This window comes from Protopterus annectens, chromosome 3.part0, assembly GCF_019279795.1.
Source record: "Protopterus annectens isolate FY-2018-M chromosome 3.part0, PAN1.0, whole genome shotgun sequence".
NCBI lineage: Eukaryota > Metazoa > Chordata > Ceratodontiformes > Protopteridae > Protopterus > Protopterus annectens.
Genome location: NC_056731.1, coordinates 267055666 through 267072888, shown reverse-complemented (window position 1 = coordinate 267072888; position 17223 = coordinate 267055666).

The window sequence follows — 17223 nt, the reverse complement described above, 5'->3', positions numbered from 1 at the left end:
ACAGCACCAAATATGTAAAGCCTTCATGTTATAACCCTAATTTATTGCATACTATTAAAGTTTTTGAATCAGTTTGTGAAAGTAAAATAAGAAATGTCATGGGGGAGGGGGTAAAGAAAAGAAAAAATGTATCACAATTTATCCAAGGAAGAAAAGAAAGCCCTGAAAGAAATACAGGAGAATGGCAACATAAGAGTAATGAAAAGCGACAAGGGGGGTACCTTAGTTTTAATGAACCAAGAGGAATATGTTACCTGTATAGAGAAAATGCTAGGTAACAGTCTAGAATACAGATTAACAGACATGGTGGAAGTAGCTAATAGCTACATGAATGTTTATGCTTTTTTGTTTGAGAATTTAATGAACAGTAATTTAGAGAAGGACCTTTATGATTTTTGTCACATAGACAATCCAAAACTAGGTTTCTTCTTTGGAATTCCTAAAACACATAAAAGTAAAACCAGTCCTCCATTTAGACCCATTGTATCTGCCCCAAATTATATCACAAAGGGTATTTCCTTACTGGTGGTTGTTCACCAAATGAATTCATACTTAAAGGACTCATGGGACTTTTTAAATAGTATCAGGGAATACACTTTAGTTACAGCTTTTGATCCCACCACACAAGTGATGTTTAGTCTCGATGTTGTCTCTCTTTTCACCTGTATTCCCCACTTTGAAGGAATGGAAGTAGTTAGAGAATACTTAAACACGTTTTCCACATTTAGCAATTCTGAATGTGATTTCTGTTGTGAATTAATAGATATTTTGTTAAATAACAATTTTTTTGTATTTAACAAAAAAATATACAAACAAATTTGGGGGGATAGCTATGGGGTCCTCTGGAGCACCATCCTTTGAGAACATTGTGATGGGTCATTGGGAGTGTACTGTGCTGGAACCACTAGTCATGGAATACCAGATAACATTTTTTAAGAGATTTATTGATTACTTGTTTTTTTTCATGGTTGGGGATGTACAAAAAGTACAAAGTTTTGTTGACACCCTCAACTCCAGATCATGGTACATAAAATTTGTCCTGGGGGATGTGGGACTAAAACTCCATTTTTTTGGATGTAATTCTGGAATGGGATGTTAAGCTTTATAAGTTAGTTAGTAGGATTTTTAGGAAATAAACTTTCACCAACAGTTACTTGCATTATACCAGCATGCACTCTCGTTACATGAAGAATAATATTCCAAAAGGACAGCCCATAAGAGCCAGTCGAATGACAAGTGAAATGGGTGACCTTTTGAAGGAAATAGAATTTATCACAACCTTGTTTGTTGAAAGAGGGTATAGAAAGATTATGTTGAAAGAGCAGACTGAATATGTCACACAGAATAGGGACAGTCTCTTTCCAGCCATCCTTGAGCATGGGTTTTCCAACATTAATACAAAACAGAACCATGACAGGAACACATCTGATGCTGGCAATTATTTTTGTTTGGACATGACAGTAGACAGTGGTATTATCAGAAACATTATTTCTGACAACTGGAAAATTTTAGAGGGAAACAAGGATTTACAATCCATTGTGGGGACCCAGCCAAGGTTTGTATATAAAAATCAAAATAATTTAAAAAACATTTTAGAAAGAGAGAGAAATAAACTTGTTCATTGTCCCAACATCACACAGAAAAGATGGGGCATGTATAAGTGTGGGAACTGTAACATATGTAGATACATTTCTGAAGGTCCCTTAGTTAAGTTAGAGCATTTGCCTTACACTTTGAAAGTTCCAGGGCACTTTAACTGTAAGTGTAAAGGAGTTGTATACATTGATAAGTATGCATACTGTAGTGCATTCTATATTGGTATGACTACAAGAGCCCTATGCACTAGAATAAAGGAATATTATTACTACATTAGAAAACAAGACAAGACAAATGCTTTTTACAAGCATACTATCCCCTGTCCCATGTACAAAAAATGTGTTTACTGTGCTGGAGCAAGGAAGTCATGATTTTAGGGGTGGCAATTTAAAAAAAATCTTGAACAAAAGGAGGCTTTATGGCAAATCAGATTAAATTCAGATAAAAAACCTGGTATAAATAATGCTGTTAACATTAAATGTTTTTTGAAAGACCGTAGAGTCAATATAAGGAAATAACTTCCTGAGCTTTGAAATTTTATTGATTAATTGTGTAACTGTTTAAGTGGAAAGATGTGTTTATTGGTGCAGAGGCATTTCAAAACTGTTTTTAAATGTGATATAGAGAATGTACATTTTATTCTGAAGTAAGGCTCCACTCCATGTTCAGAACATTTGGTGAATATATATGCATATATAATTATTCATATATCTATATAGATATATACACATATACATATCGACATACATAGATGGATATGTATATGTACATATATATATATATATATATATATATATATATATATATATATATATATATATATACATACAAACACTCAGATATATACATATACAGAGCAATATATGTCTACACATATACAGATAGAGATACATATGCACATATACGTATGGATATCTACATATATATTGACAGTAATAGGTGCATCAGAAGAGAAATGTATGCACATATAGTTATAGATATCTACATATATATCCACATAAATAGCCATATCTGTACACATAGGATGTGCATATATATATATATATATATATATATATAAATATATATATATATATGTGTGTGTGTGTACATACGAAGAGATGTACACACTATACAGATGTACTACAGATGTACTACAGCACAAGAAGCTGTAGTAATTGGTTGTTTGGGACCATTTCTAGCTCTTTTGTAGTTCACTGTTTAAAATCCGCGTTTGCACAGCTTTGCAGTTGTGCATAGCATGGCCGTTAAACAAGGTTAAACTTTTTCTGGCTCCGCCAAGTCTGCTCTTCAAATTTTCCCTTAAGGAAGCTCTACTCTTAGTATAACCAGACTACTCACTGTATTATAAGCCTAGCACTTGTTCTCAATACTTCTCTACTAAGTAAGCACTCTCGTACTAAGTAAAGCACTACATCTACTTACCACCCCTGTGAATATCCACTTCCCTCAAAGGTATACCACTCCCTTATACTGTTCTAGCATGTCGGGTGGTAGATTACTGGTGTTGTCTCCAGTTCAGCTGGTCAATCTGGGTATCTTAAGACAATGCTACAATTGTCTCATGTACACAGACAACCCTCTCCTCCTCCCAACAAGCACAAATACATGTGATAGATGCAACTATATAGCCAAACTGGAGGCTGAACTCTCTCAACTCAGGGCTGGCATGACCAGACAGGAGGAGATGGCAACCACACACACAACAATCCCAGTCCCACATAGACCTACCACAACTGCAAACCAAACACATAAAAACACAAAGACATACTCGGAGGCTCTAATAAAAAACTTACCAAAACAACAGAGGCTCCCAAAGCAGACATCCAAAAATCCACCACCTCAAAACAAAACACATGCAACACATACTTCAATAAATCAGTGTGTCGACCAATCGCAGCCCTTAAGGCCAAACACCTTGCCTGATACACTAGTAATAGGTGACTCCATAGTCAGACACACTGATGTCCCACTGACCAGGCTGAACAAGGAGAAGGTGACTGTGAGCTGTCTATCGGGAGCTAGGATCTGCCACATAACACACCCACTCAGGTCACTCCAAAGCAAGTACAAATATGACTCCATCATTGTCCATGCTGGTGTGAATGACCTAAGATGTACCTCCCTGGACTACATGAAAAGAGACATAGAGGAGCTCTCCGATTATGTAGCCCAGGCTGGTATGACCCTGACCCTGAGCAGCATCTTGCCCTCACCAAGAATGATACCACAATACAAAGACAAGATGATCAGCTTTAACAATTGGCTCAAGTACTGGTGTCATTCTAAGGGGATCCAATGTCTGTCTGCCTGGGATGATATGTTGGACAAGCCACGCTGCTTCGCAAGGGATGGCTTACACCTCTCACCACTGGGCTTCCAGATATTGGCTAAGGCTCTTGCCACCCCCATAGTGCCTTTTTTAGGCAAGGCTCAAAAGACAAACCCACCTTCTTAGAAAACAAAAATGGAAAAAAACTAAGGGTAATGCTGTTCAATGCCAGAAGTCTAAATCTCAAGATGCAAGCACTTGATGCACTCCTCAGCATGGAGAACAACGACGTCTGTGCAGTAACTGAAACCTGGTTCAAGGCTCCTGAGATCACCCCAGCACTACCAGGCTATACCTCATGTCATGCTTTTCGGCCCCAAAACCCGGGCCGAACCACAAAGGGAGGGTGAGTGTCCATATTCATAAAGGACACCCACACCTCCAGGTTAGTAGCAACACATGAAGCATCAGAGACCATACAGGTGCAACTAACCATAGGTAAAACTGCTATACAACTGGTAGCATATTACAGACAACCCTCCCAATCTCAAGAACCCCACTTAGCCTTCCTGAAGACATTGGAGGATATGAATGTATCACAAAATACCATCATATTGGGAGACTTCAACTACCCAAACATAGATTGAGTACATTATTCTAGCCCTAATACCCTAGCCCAAAGGTTCCTGGAATTCATAAATTCAAATGCACTGGAACAACTAGTCACCTCTCCCACTAGGGGAGATAATATACTATACCTGATCATCACAAACATGGGGACAAAATGCTCCACACCGGACGTATACCCCTCACTAGTGAGATCTGACCACAAACTAATCACCCAGGATATACATATCCCACCTACACCCCCAGCACAAAAGACCACAGTGAAAAACATCTCAAAAGCAGACTTCACTCTTCTTAAGACTGAGATGGTATCCTTTAAGCCCACTGTGCCAGTGGATACCACATCCCACAATGCTGAATCCTTCACAAATGCTTTCTATGGACATCTCCAAGAATGCATGGATCATGCAATCCCAAACAAATCCAAGTCCCTCTCCACCAAATGTAAGCATCCTGTCTGGTGGATCTCAGCCATAAACAAATTGTATAACAAAAGAAGGAAGCTACTGCACGTCAGAGCAAAATCCCATGAAGGGAAGACATCTCTGATCAACATTAGCAGAAAACTACGTTCTCTCATAAAACATCCAAGGCAAACTTTGAGAGAAAAATCGCTAAGGACACTAAAGATAACCACAAAGCCTTCTTCAGCTATGTTAGAAACCTGGTAGGAAACCCTCAGATATGCACAGAGTTGGTACACAACAACAAACAATACACTGAACCCACAGATATTGCTAACATTCTGGCTGACAGGTTCAGTACAAATTTCTCCCTCCTTCACCCCAAAAGAAGAAATACTTATCCCAGCTGAATGTAATCTCCTGTCATCTCAGATGTCCAAGTGAGAACCGCCCTAAACAAAGCAAAAACACAGCATCAATGGGACCTGATGGTATCCTGGTGCGTGTTACGTGAACTCAAGAGGAGCTAAACCCACACATAAAATGCTATTTAACCTTAGCCTTACTTCGGGATATGTACCTGAACACCGGCGTACAGCAACAGTGGTCCCACTCCACAAGAGGGGTGCCTCTACAGACCCTGGAAACTACAGCCCCATAAGCTTAACTAGCCTGGTCTGCAAAGCTATGGAAAGAATCATTATGGAACTCATAAATAGAGACATAGGGGACCTACAGACACTTGACCCCACCCAGTTCAGCTTTGTAAAGGGCAGATCCTGCCTTTTAAACCTGGTTGACTTTTTCAAAACAGTCACTAGAGCCATTGATGAGGGCAAAGCAGTCCATACAGCATACCTGGTCTTGGCTAAGGCCTTCGACACAATACCCCACTCAGGCATCATAGATAAGCTAAACAGCTTAAAAGTAAACCCTTATGTCACTAGATGGGTTGCAAACTGGCTAAAGGACAGAACCCATAAAGTTAAAATCGCTGGAGCAATGTCAGACTCAAAGCCAGTCACAAGTGGTGACCCACAGGGATCTGTCCTGGGACCCCTCTTGTTCGGCATTTATTTCTCAGATGTTAAAGCAAACATGGGAGGGCTGTGGCTGACAAAGTTCGCAGATGACTGCAAACTAGGCGCCATAGTCGATACACCAGCAGACACACACATCCTACAAAAAGGCCTCACTGAAATGGACAACTGGTGCTGTAGTCACGGCCTTAAACTAAATGCCAAAAAATGTATAGTCATCCCTTTTGGAAAAAACAAAGTACCCACAAATTATCACATAGACAGCAACCCACTGAGTATGGAAAAAGTAATCAGAGACCTAGGGACCCAAGTAGACAGTGACCTCTCATTTGACACCCACGTTGCCAAAGTGGTTAGAAAAACATTCTACCTTGCACACCTCATCATGAAGGGATTCACATCCAGATCCAAGGATGTCATTGTACCCTATATTCCTCCCTCATCAGACCCATGATTGAGTACAATGCCCCATTTGGTATGTACCTCACCCGGCATTTGCAACAGCTGGAGAGACCACAAAAGTACCTCACCAAAAGGATCAAGGGTCTCCAACATATGTCTTATTCTGCCAGACTAAAGAAACTTCAGCTCTATTCAGTAGCATACCGCCTGCTCAGAGGTGATCTCTGCCTGACGTACAAGGCCATGTCCAATCAGGATCTGATGGACATGCTCCACCTCAAAAAATCCAAATCCATCAGGACCACGAGAGCTAAAGACTTAAACCTCGGCACAAGTATGAATAGGACATGCTGGAGGGATAGATTCATAACCCAGAGGCTTCCCATGCTTTGGAACAGGATCCCAGTTCATATTAGGCAGAGCCCCTCACTGACTCTCTTCAAGAGAAATCTTGATGAGTGGATGGGAGATCGTAAGTTTACCCCAGGGGTCACATCTGTGTCACTGCTAGACAGGGACACAGTAAACTAATTCTATTATATAAGGGGACCTTCATTGTGTCACTGCTAGACAGAAGCACAGTATTCTAGATTTATTCTGTACATTTTTGTACCATTTCATGGGGTGGCAAAAGCCACATCACTATGGCTAGGCTTACAAATGCCCCAGGGCAGATAGCCTAGTACTATACTATGAAACTATGAAACTGTGACATATGTATGAGTATACATATGTATGTACATGTAGACATATATCAACCTAATATATGTATATATCCATATTCTTGTCATGTGTAAACATCACGGTTGTGTATACCCTCGCAGATGTATCTCACCGTATGTATCTGCTATGTGTACATTATGATAAAACAACATATGTGATGCAACATTCATATTAATAACAAGTACTACACAATTGCGGAAGTAAAGGTAATTGTTCAATACTACTCAATATGTGTATTGACAGATATATTGGTAAAACACCTGCTGTCTTCACAGTGGTCATGGCATAGTGGCTAAGTGTTGTGACTATAGTGTACAGGGTCCAGGGTTCAAGTCCTGCAAGGGCTGTTCATTTTGTTGCTGGGGCAGAACAAGGGCTGTTGGATACAGAGTGGTTAAGGCAGTTCTGAGCAGCTTTAAGTGGGTTCCAATAGGTTTGTGTGATGCTAAGAGGTGCTAAGCTATGGGTAAACGTACGAGCGCTTACACAGTGTAGGCTTCGCTTACCAGTGAGCTAATCAGCTCAGCTGTTATATTGCAGCAATGTTGATACTTGCTAAGCATGGCTTAGCCCTGGTAACCAGTTCACACCACCCAGTCTGATAACATAGCAGGTTAATGACATCTGTAATAAGTGCATGTAATGCCATGTACAATAAATGCACCTATGTGCTGTCATTACAGTAGCAAGTGGTGTTAGTGTTATATGTGGGACACAGACTTATATGAGACCTGTACAGCACTGTCATCCATGTGAATGTGTTACATACAGGTGTAGTAGCCCAGGGTATGCGCTGTCACACTGGTATGTAGCGTATCATGGTGGTACTACTGTTGACAGTGCGTTCCCAGGCAAGAGCAATGTGGAATGTAACTGTAGATGACCGTCTCTACAGCACATCTTAGTGAGGCCTTCTGACATGTAGTTATGGCATACATATTGTTGTCAAATGTCTATCTGTCAACACACTCATCCTACTGCATAGCTACTTGCCAAGCAGATGACTGTCAGTCCCTGTACAGATGTGCAGATGGCAGGTATTCAGCTGTGACATGTGCAGGCAACCTAAGCTTGATTGACACTTACATGTCTGCCCAGCTATGTAAAAACTGGCACATATAGGATATGACACCCTGTACGCACCACATGCCACAGGTACCTCCACTACACTACCACAGTCAACAGAACATGCTTGAGTACAGGTCTCCATCACAGACACTAACCATGTATTGTAATGCAGGTTGCATACATGTCAACTTGATCACCTCAGTAGCCATGTGCAGGAGGCACCTGGAGGATTGGCTGATGCATGTCATTCTCACCCTGAGGACCACCACAGTAGTGTCTGTCGACAGATTGCCTGCTGCTACATGGCAGGTGACAGGATACCACTGTACACACAACCCCTACACAACCCATCACTCCTTGGACAATAGCTAGGTACACAGCTATGACCACCTGCAGCAATGCACCCCTGTATGACACATGTGTACATGTGCATGACAAAGTATAACAGTGTCTGTGTGTTAGCACACCTGTACTTGGGAATTTGATGTGGGCCTTCACAACCACCGCAACACCCATTGCATAGTCAGTTGTAGCTGCTGCTGTATGGGAAATTACATGTACCATGTTAAGCTCCTCTGCATACCGGCTACATGAGCCTTGCAGTACCAGCACAACAGTGTTGTACAAATGGGTTGATAGGCATGGGATACCCACTGTATTCTGGCAAGTGAGTGTATGTGTGCATGTTCATATATCTGTAGGGTACAGCATTCTGAGGCCACATACTCTTATTACAATACCCATTGCCACACAGTAGTACAGATAGTGTTGTTGCTGCCCATAGGTGAAGCATGACAATGCAACACCCTACTACGCACGTGGCATGTGCATTAGATGCATATCCCTGCAGTACCACTGTCAGAGTATACTATGGGTTGTATAGCAGTCATGGCCAATGTGTGATTGTGGGTATGGCAGACTGTGTTTCGGGGAGTACAATATCCACTGGAGTATGTGGGTACTGTGTGAACTGTCATTACACCAAGGTACACCCAGTATATGTCCCATGTACCACATTATGGTTACCACTGTTATCATCAACCATACAGGTAACTGATACCACAATCCTGGCCAGTTATGCATGTGCTGTGTGCAACCTACCTGTAACACATTGGGCACATAGTCAGATTAGTTAGTGATAGGCCCTGGTCTCTCGGATGTGTGTCTGCCTGTTATGTGTCTGTGAATGTGTATATGAAGGTATGTCACACTACGTATTATCCATATACACCCATTACATCCCCCATTAGCATACTATACATGTCTGGGGTTGTTCTGCATGTAACATGTAACCTGGTACACACCTCACCCTAAATACTGTGGGGTGTGTGCAATGTAAGCCACACACTTCAGTATCACTACATACCTAGGTAGAGGCCTAGTCCCAGTGTTGCCAAGTAAGAGTGTGCGTGTATGTGGATGGGTCTACATCAGGTTGCAGGGTATACATGGCTCAGCGGGTCACCTGTCCATGTGGCACAGGCAATAACCATTATACTAACCTGTGACATGTGTTCAACTGTGCCCCAGATATGTCACAGCCATGGTGCTACCACAGTGCCATACCCTGTTGTGGAATATGACTGCAGATCATCCTCATGCTGACATATGTTCGCCTACAACACAAATGGATAACATTATAGAGACCGCAATCAACTAGTGTTACTAACAGCTATAATGCATCATTGCTGGATGGCTATACTACCTAACATATATGCATTAAACTTCACTCCTTACAACATGTTACACTGTAGTACTCTGGTACACTATAGTACAGTCACCATGTGCATCAGAGCCATATTAGACTGTCCCTGCATTGATGGTATGGATGACAGGGATGTGGCACAGGTACCATCATATGCACAGGGTGTGTTGATGGTTTGCCAGAGGCTGAGGGTGGGCGATACATTTGACACCATGTGTGTGGGTGAGGGGTGTACTGAGGTGAGCTGGGCATGGTGATGTGGTGTGTGTAGTTATGGGGTTGCCCTAGGTGTGTTTATATAGTGTGTAGGTATGCATGCACACAGTTCTGCCATATGGCTTCCCTACACAGGTGTTTATGGACAGCTGCAGACCATACCTGGCAGGGTGTGCAGTTCACTGCCTCCAGCCACAGACACGTGGACTGTGCCTGCCAGGGGGTCCATGGGCACATCCAGGTACAGGCCTCGATGTGCTTCTCTTACCTGCCAATGACAAATGTCCGCTGGTACCAGGTCCTTCTTGGAACTGGCCAGGACCACATGCACATGGCCTGATGTGATGTGGTGTGGACAGCACCCCCATGCACTGCCAGGGCTGCTACTGCCACTACAGAGCCCCTTGGTGTCCTAGCACATCCACATTGACTGCCATCTGTTGGTGTTGCTGGCCTACTTCCACGTGGCCGTCGCCACACCCCCACCACACGTTCAAGCATGGAAATACCACAGGCGATGAAGGCCATCATCTCACCATGCCATCTATCCATGAGTTGGTATAAGCATGGATGGCAGCAAACAGTTCACAGATGTTGTCACTTACAGATGTCAGAGCAGCCCTCTGCAGCCTCAGGACCTGTCTGGTGTAATGTTCCATACATGCCTGCACCACCATGAGAGCCTGAAACATGCACCTGCTGGTACCAGCTATTTTGCCTCTGCCAGGGGAATAATGTCCAGTGACCCTAACATGAGCACCCTGGGACATTTGCCTATGTGGTGCCTTGCTGCACATCTGCTATGCCTGCTGCAACCAGACACAGTAGGCATGGTTACCACACTTTCCTGTGCACTGCCACCAAATGCCAGCTGTCCCTTTGCTATGGCCACTGGTAATGTGGTATGTATAGGCACTGAAACTGTGTGCGGGGTTGGGATGGCTAAAAGGGGGAAGTCAAATGATGGCACAGTGTCGGCCCCTGACAACCCCACCTGTGCCTCAACAGTACTATCATTATCTTCGGTGTCTATATGGACGCCAACATCAGATTGCATGTAGGAGGGACCCTGACCCACCTCGCCACCTGTGGGGGAAAACAATAAATGCACTTTAAAACCTGTACAGCATTGCCTAACAGTACATACACACACACACACACACACACACACACACACACACACACTACTGTAATACCTACCTGTCCATGACTTTACAGACATTCCCACGTATATGTCCATGTGTACCCCATCCTGCATCACACTTGGTAACATACACACATTGATACCGCTCATTAACATATCAGTCCTCTAAATGCCTACACAAGCAATCACAACACAAGACCTGTTACTACATTACCTGCCTGACCTGTGTGTAGTGGTTTTAGATGGCCTCACTGCTGTCTTTCGGTGTTCACCCTGTGTATGTCCGGACATCATGAGCATGGCCCCTATATGTGTAGGCTACTATGTTCTATCCATAATATCATGCACTGGCGCATCATGTGTATGTAATGCTCAGTACATACCAGATATGCTGCTCAATCAGCCTATCTTGCAACAACTGTAATATCTGGATACACTCCCTGGTGTTGACTAGTACTTCTCCAATGCATCTGTAGTGCTGCATACATAGGTTGAAGGTGACCTCTCTGCTGAATGTGATATTAAGGGTGTACCTGGTGTCTACCTCCACTCTCAATGCCTTTTCCATGCTACAGACCATATTATACTATCAGCTGTCCAGAGATTACACACATGACAAGTATTCCTGGTGTGTAATGTGGCAGTCCATGTCTTTGTACTACATGATCCCAAAGGGAGGCACTGCTGTATGAACACCCCCCAATCACACATGTGCATACATGCCAGCCACACAAACACACACATCCTACATGCATCAACCTCCCTCCACTTCAGCAGAGTAACCCTACAGACAAACTAACTACCCACCAGGATGCACACACACACACACACACACACACACACACACACACACACACACACACACACACATACACACATGTGAGGTTGCACATTGATAGTACACACAGTCCTCCTATTACCCCTCTGTCAACATGCATAACATATGGTGCCCAACAGCATGCAGTGCAGCTATAGTCAATCCATGCTAGCAACAGTATACATGTGTGTGATGCATGTGCTGTGTCACAAGGAAAGGCCCCTTCCCCTGGATACCACTACACCCATGTACACAGTATTGCTGTGCACCCGTTCTGCATCCTGCCATGTGCTGTGCACCACACCTCACAGGTGTACAGCCTATTGTGAATGTGTACTACTGTGTTGGTTATGTCAGCTTTAATGCTCACAGCCCCTATGTTTTCCAGCAACACATACCAGGGATGATATGTGGACAGATGTCAATTGTGAATGCCTGATGTCTGATTCACAGCTCTCAACATCAGCAGACCATGTATGACCAATCCAATACTCTTACACTGACAACCATCAGAGCATACCCTGGCTATGGGGCTGTACACACCCTTATTGATATGACGCAACCATCCTTGGTCTGCAATGGGACCACATCGCCACATATCTTAACAGTGCATGAGCCCGATATGTGACATATGTCCTGTACTTTCACATGCAGTGTCTATGGAATGTGTTAGGTGTGATGATGTTGACTGCAATGCATACACACCGTGTACACACCCTTATCATGACAATTTTTCGCACCACTTGCTTTGTGTACTACAGCAGTCACTACTCCTTGCCGGGGTATACCAGCATGAGTCATCTGCATTTGCCAGTGTATGTTCAGTCTGCCCTACACATATCCCCCTAATCTGCATGATTGCAAGGTCTACTCATGTGCACATCCCTTGGTGTTCACACACTGCCATCACTATTGCTATGGGGGTAGGGTTATGGCTGCCACAGGTGCTGAACCTGACTATGTGTGGATACAGCCATTTTTAGCATCCTTAGGATCCCTGCTGCAATGCACCGGTGTGTCATTCTGACACCCCCCTCCTTCAGCCTTTTTGCAGATGCATGACAAGTAAGCCCTACACATGTGTGTCACTTTGCAGTGTCCCATACACTGAACACCACATGTTACAGCCTAGTCTCAGCTGATAATGTGGACTACTGTAATGCTTTAAGCCATAGTGTATCTCTGCAGCAGTTGCCATTGTCCTACAGGTATATACACTGGTGTTGTACTATATATGGGTGTTGTTCCAAACACGTCAATACTGTAGACCATGTCTCCCACCATTATGTTATTCCCTGTGGACACATTCCACAATGACAGGATGCTAGTTATCATGCAGGTGGCTGACATACCCTTCCAATACCCCATCATGGCCACCCCTGTGATGCCGTGCATTTCACAGCAACAATACGTGCACATGTACAGCATGCATTCTGGGTAGGTGTGTTAGATGTGTGCATGAAATATACCATCACCATTACATGTGCGGTGTATTGGCAAGCATGTACATAAACCATACTCTCCAGCTACAGGCTGCTGCCTTCGTGGTATCCCAGAGAGATCTACATAAGAGGGTGAGAGATGCAAAGTCAGTGGTCACAACTGTGGCATTGCTACAGGGTGGGTGCAGTATTACAATACATCAACCATACATTTCCACAATACTACCACATATGGACATCTGTTTATCACTACTATGCAGCAACAAAATATATCTATGACATGTCAGATATGCATGATCTACCTGTACTGATGCAGATGTATACACAACAGTGGTCTACAGATGTGCCCTGTGACCTTACCTGCACACTCCTCAACCAGTGTGTGGGTGGCACCCACCACCACAAAGGTGTCCGGCGGTTGGTGGCTGGTCGGACTGGCAGGTGCCACGAGGCTGGCCAGGAGATACTCCACACATGTCAGGAGGGGTGGATGGCATGCCCCCCCCCCGTGGTGAGGTGATCCCCCCAGACTGCAGCAGCACACACTTGGACATGGCGAAGCAGGTCAGAACAATGATGCCGGTCCTGCTCATAACTGCGGCTGTGCAGTCAAACATCATTGACCCGGTAGACTAGGTCATTCCACAGAGCAGTCCACTCCTGCTGATCATGGGCAGCCCAGCCAAACAAGGTCACATAGTGCTGCATGAGTCCATTCAGCAAGATTTAATTTTCCACTGCTGTGTAGGCTGGCAGCCTCTCATGAGACATAGTGGCTGAAAGCCATAAAGATGGACACAGGTGTGAGCAAGTCATGCAGCAAGGTTACCACAGTTCTTAGTAGACATCGCTGTCACCCCCCACCATACAACGACAATAAACTGTACACACAACTCAATTGGTAAGGCTACAGCATACCTACCAGTGGGGCAGATATTGTACTGTACCACGCTTTGTGGAATGTGTTTGTAGCCATGTTCCCTCTGTGGACACTATAATTGCTGGACTGTTACAGACTATTCATCTGCATGCCATTGTCAGGGCCACAATGCTTCCATATATGCCTGTGGTATGCTTGCTATGTATGTGCTGCACATCTGACATACTGTGTTATTGCGGTTATCTATGCATGTTGTTGGACATGTTCTGGGATTGTGTAGATTATTACGACCAACATATGTTCTATAACAGTGACACAATAGCATGTATATGTACTATTGACCAGCAGAACCACCTCTCCAAACTCATCTGCCCATGTTACCAGGTCACATCACATGTGTGTCCCACCCTGGGACCTCCTCATGTACTGGTCCAGCAATACCATCAGGTGGAACCAACCCAAGGGATGTCTCCCCCTCCGGGGGCACACACAGACATGTTCCTGTCCCCTGAGGTCAGTTCCAGGGTCTGTTCCATAACAGGCTCCACAGACACATGTGGGTTGTGATACATCACCTTGAGGCACCCAGTACATATTCAAAGAACCCACATGCTCCTCCTGCTCAGCCTCCAAGTCAGGCACCTTCAGGACATGGACTGCTGTTGTGAGTAGCAGTGGGTGGTAGGCTTTTTCCCATTGTGTCCATACTGGGACCCATGGGTCATCCATATCACAGACCACACACACCATCCAGAGTATTTAACCACCACATGTGTCACATACCACCCCTGTAGGCTGTCTATATCAACCAACCCTGACCACCTCCACAACTATACCTGCCATACATCACCATATTCCCATCCCATACTTCACAGACAAGGACAATGTGGTCCCAACAAGGGGTTCACATGTGACATACCCATCCAGGTTGCACACACTGACAGCTGTAGATATCTGTGTGTATTACTATGTGTGCTATTTCCTCACACATAGCATGCAGCACTGTGGTAGTAATATAGGGGACATGTATTTACGGGTTCCTATTAGAACTCAGAATGCTTGAAATGTTGAATGTCATATGGTCGACATCATATGATCGACTTTTCAAGAGTTTGAAGGTTAAACATAATGGCGCAGTTCAGTGCAGAATGGAAGAATTTCCCTATTCTGCACTGAAGTGAGATCTCGGAGTTGGTATATTTAAGTAGGGGGGTGAAGGGGGGCTTGCCCCTCCTGCCTGCACTGTTAAGGTAAGTCTTTTTTTTGTTTTATTATATACTTGAACTTTTAAACTTCGGTCATATGTTGTCAAACATATGGGATTCGAAGTTTAGAAAGTTTGAATATATATAATATGGACCCATATTTACATACATATATGTTTGTGTGTGTGTTTGTATATATGTAGACATGTGAATATAGGTATATATCTATATATGTGTAGATATATGTGATGTTGTATATATGAATGTACACATATGCATACCTATATGTGGGGTACATTCAGACAGTGGGTCCACAACCTCACAACACCTTCCTGCACAGTTGTACTGTTCTGCCTTGCTACAACACAGACAGGTGCCATATATGGACACAGCCTGACATTAGGGGGTTATATGTAGGTCCAGATTTCAGGTAACCCTATTACACACCTATGGCAATCCTGCATGCTACAATACAGTTTAACCTGAGTATCCTGCAAGAGGTGGGCTGTGGAACCCACATGTCCATCATAATGGTATTACTTCCACCACCGGCTATTGGCCACGTAATATGCATACTTCCCAGTACACAACATACGCTATGATGGCTTACAACTTATCAGTCAGTGCTCCTCTGCACGGTTGACGGGTATGCCCCACTACCCACAGGGACAGACTCTATTGTCCTCAGCAGTTGTTCAGCTGAACATCATTACAACAACAACACCTGAAGGCACATATAAGTCATTCTCCATCATCTATCCCATTATTATGGGCCAAGTACTAAGGTCAGCTACATGCATGTATAATTCACATACTTGTTCTGGGAATGCAGACTCTTCTGGATGGTTTTATTTTTTTTTTCTGTTCCTTATATGCACACACTCTCTGTATCTCTTTCTCTCTCAGACTCTATCTCCAGTAAATGGAATGAGCTGCTTTGCATAGATTGCAGCATGGAATTTGTAGGTGATGCACATGATCAGGTGATGGCCTCTGCACCAATCAGTGTCCTCCACTTGCTACCTGCATGCTGTGTAGTACTTCCAATTACCACTGTCATGGCAACCAACTACTATAAATCCCTACATCTTGTGGACATGGTCCCTTTACCTTTCCTGTATGATGGACATTCTTCCTGTGTGTGGGCAGCAGTGTAACAGACAGCTGGTAGCAATACCCCTTACAGGAGAACCTGCACACTCAGGCCAGCTACATATTTGTAGGAAGTTCCAGAACTACAGAGTGTGAGTAGTGTTGTTGTATGCATTGTATAGCACCTGTGTTACAGGGTTTGTGTGTACATACTAGTTTAACTTAGAATGCAGTCTATCTGCATAGATCTCAACTGTGGGCCTATCCTCTTGATGGCCAGAGGTGTGCCTATTAAGTTTTGTCTGTCCATCACACAGGTCTTGTGTCAGATATATCACTGGCAGTGCATTTGTCTTAAATGCTATCAATACATGGCTACATCCATTTGTGTTTCTAACTTCATATTCTTGACTAAGGGTATGTTGCAGACTATCCTGTAACATCAGTGACGTGCGTAGTGTATGACAACAGTTTTACACATATGGGCCTGTGTTCCAGCCTCTGTCCTCCACCTACATACCAGGCTTTGTACATATGACATGCTGTCAGAGGTTGTTATGTAGTGGGCTGTGAGTATGTCATGCTGCCAT